This window comes from Medicago sativa, chromosome 8 (genome assembly GCF_051527215.1).
Source record: "Medicago sativa cultivar Bolivia chromosome 8, Bolivia_mono, whole genome shotgun sequence".
Lineage (NCBI taxonomy): Eukaryota > Viridiplantae > Streptophyta > Magnoliopsida > Fabales > Fabaceae > Medicago > Medicago sativa.
In genome coordinates, this window is record NC_140756.1 from 72,552,097 (window position 1) to 72,556,060 (window position 3,964).

Here is a 3,964-nt window from a genome sequence, read left to right on the forward strand (position 1 = left end):
TAATTGACTTTGATTTTTCTAATGGTTTTTGAATTGGTGATTCCAATTTTAAAAATGATGCAAATAGTTCATCTATTTGTATTTTTTCTTTTCCACTAAACTCTATACTATGATGAGAGTTGCTTAGTGCATAATTCATTTTATAGCATACAGTGAAAGGATGATTTCCTGATCTCATAAGATCTTGATCTTTGAGTCTATAATGAATTACTATGGATCTATTCAGATCTATGTCTTTTAGACTTAAACCTACTTGTAGATTTATGTCAAATTTTAATTTTCCATATTTTAAATTTCCTTCACCTTTTGTTATTAGTGATTTATTTTTATTCATTCTAGCATCTTCTATTAGAAGTTCTAGTTCTGAATCTATTCCTGTCATAAAAGTACTTTTTATGATTATTTGGATAGTTGATATATGAATATATCCTTTCTTTTTTCTTTTTTCTATTGATAGATGTTTTAGTCTTTCATCTATTTGTTCCTTATCTATCATGGTTATAACGACAGATGCATCTGTTGATTCCATTAGTATAGGTATTTCTCCTACCATCATTCCATATTTTAGAATGTTTTCTCTGGATATTTTTTTCTTTTATTAAAGAAATAATATTCTTTTGTTTTTCTCTGAAATTTTCTTCCGGTTTTAAGGTAAAATCTACCTTTTCTATATGATCTATTAATACATCGGCTCTAAAACCTGATGCATCTTCTTTAATTACACTAAATTCCATTTTAGTTTGATAATTTTATGGTAAAATTATTTGTGTTAACAATAATATGATACTGAATAGTATTTTTATAAGAAATTGTTATTAAATTCATACCTGATTGTTTTGCTTGAACTTGTAAGTTGTTGGTCTTCTTTGAAAGCGGTTGATTCTACTTGATTAACCGGAAGATTTGTTGTTTTTGGTTTTAGCTCAAAGCTTCTGATGTATTTGATCTTTTGATTTGTTTTGGGTATAACCTAAGGTTATATTTTTGAATAATTTGGGGTGTATTTCTAAGAAATACGTGATTCCTCCAGAGCAGTAGCTCAAGAATCAACTAGTTAGAAACTAGGAAGAGTTTAAGAGAACAATTTCATACAAGAAAACTTAGTTCATTTACTCTTATGTTACAATGAGTTGAAAGCTCTTATTTATAGACGGAAAGGACTCACAAGTGGTTACATGTCCTTTTCCTAGCCAGCTAAAAAGAAAAGCAATTACAACACGCAACAAGAAAAACAATGCATTATCTCCTAATGTGATAAGATTCCTTGCCTAAATGGGCCCCATCTGACTCAGATGATAAGGCTCCATTATTACAACAGGTCATCTGCATGACGCGTGTCTCAAGCTTTCTCTGTAGCCTTGTCTTCTAGTGCCGACAGTTTTGACGCACACCATTTGCACATGTGTCCCTTGTATTTTTGAAAATACAGGCAACACTCCTTCTGGATTTCTTCTGGTATCCTGTAGAGACCATTTTCAAATCCTGAAAACAGATCTTCAAAGTGAAGAGTTTGCTTAAGGTGTTCTTCTGACACTTTCTTTTTGGCATCACAGACCATTAGACAATAATATGTAACATATAAAACCTTATAATTGATAATGCATGAACCATATCTAATAAGATTATCATAAAAACGTTTCATTTGATAGATGAACGAGTGAACTGTCCATCCAACACTTTCTGGATTTGGTGGTAAATAGGATTTGTTTGAAATTCCTATTTTTATAATTGTTCTTGGCCCAACTGCCATGAAGTTATTTTCTCCATCAAACCATGGATAGGTTTGATCAAACTGAAGGAATATCTCTCTTCCTTTTGAGAATAAGTCATTAAACCTTTTTGCTATATCACCAATCTCTTTTGGAAGATTGCTGAGTTCTTGAAACCTTTGTCCTTCCTTTTCTTCTAGGTAGACTGTTCTTAGAAGTCCCATATCATAGAAATCTTTGAGAAGTTCTTTTGATATTCCTGGAACTGTGTTTGCTTTAACACAAAGTTTAGTGTTAACTGGATAAAAGCATTCCAAAGCGAATTCTTCTTTAGAATCTGCTAACCATCTCCATTTAGCTAAGAAGTCATCAAGTTTAACTTCTCTTTTTTGCATCTTCTGAAGATTGATTATTGAATTTACTGAGACTTTCTTTTTAACTTCCATTGTTGATGGTTGTCCCATGTTAACAGAAGTAGCAATTTCTTTGTAGGCTGCGTTGAATGCAGTTTTTGCTTCTTCCATAGTTGGATATGCCTTATGACGGACATTTTTTCCATCAATGTGGAGTTTTGCAATTGCCCAGTTACTATAGATCCCTTTCATAGGTCCATCAAAAATGACATAGACCTTTTTTCCAAGTTGCTCGTCAATTGGATCTACGACAACGTTTGATTCTGCAAAGTCGTTTTTTGACTCTTCTTCTTCAACAATATCACCCCAAGATTTTTTTACTGTCTGAGGTTGTTAGTTTTGATTTAGTTGTTGAATCCCAACCGCTGGGTTCTACTGATTTAATGGGAATTTTTGATTCTTCTGGAGCTGTGTAGTTTACATAGTAGTTGTATTTTCCAGAATCTTGTCCTAACAAGTCCCAATTTTCCTCATCTTTAGGAGCTTCATTAGGTTGAACTTCAGCATGTTCTCCTGTTGTTGCTGTCATGATTTTCAAAAATTCGTCAATCATTTTTATCATCTCCCCCCTCTCGGAAGAAAGAGTTTGAAGCTTCTGATGATAGATTTCTATCTGCTCATCTTTTTGTTTTAGGTTGTTTTGAAGTACCTTCAAAGCTTGCTCCATTCTCTTGTAAGTGTATCTGCAAAACAATTATTTTCTGATTTTATTAGTTGAATATAAGGATAGAATTGTTGGATGCGCATTTGCCATCGAACAAGTCTCCCTTGTTTATGATCAACTTTTAAATTGTAGCGCCAAAATCCGCTAACATAAGTTGAATCAGTTTTTAATAAAAACCTTGATGGAATTAAATCCATTCTCCATTTTTCTAAAACTTTTAAACAAGAAAGGGTTTCTTTCTCATTGATATGATATCTTGTTTCAGCATCTTTAAAAGATCCTGAAATATATTTGCACAAGACAAGTTCATTATCCTTAATTCGGATGTTATTGCTCGAATAATCAAGTCTTGTATCAGTCGAGACTGATTTTATATCTGATCGCCCAATAGGGATATCTGATTTTAACTGTGGGGTTGCGCCCACAATGGTATAGGATTGTTGTGGGGTTTCATCCTCAACATATCCACTGAGATTTAATCCCAATTTTTGTTTACCGTTAGGTAGAGCTCTCATAACTCCAGCCCAAGTAAACTGATCTGCATCAACATTTACAACCAAAAAATCATTTTCTGTTGGGTTGTATAGTTGTGGTAAAACTTTTAGTTTTTCTTTGATTGATTTTACAGCCTCAGTATCTTCCTGTGTCCATTTCCATGGCACTTTCTCAGATATTTTCTTCTGTAAAATTCTTCTGTCATTTGCTAAATCTTTGAAAAATCCTTCATTAGCAATATAATTTAAACATCCCAAAAATCTTTGGATTTGTTTTCTATCCACTAATTGATCAGGAAAAAGTTGAATTTTTTCTTGAACATGTGGTGATAAATCGAGTTTTCCTCCTTCTCTTAAAATAAGACCGAGGAATTCAATTTCTTGTTTCAAAAGTGTTGACTTTTTTCTTGATAAAACAATACCTCTATCTTTTATCCTGTTTAAAACAGTTATAACATCTTTGACATGTTGTACTTTACTTCCTTTAGTAAAAATTAAAATGTCATCGATATATACAAAACAGATATGGTCAAGACCTTTAAGAGTATCGTCCATAAATCTTTGATATATTGATGGTGCTTGTTTTAAACCAAATGGTAAAACATTCCATTCAAAATGTCCTTCTGGACAACTAAAAGCTGTTAAAGGTTTTGTTTCCTCTGATAACCTTAACTGTCAATATCC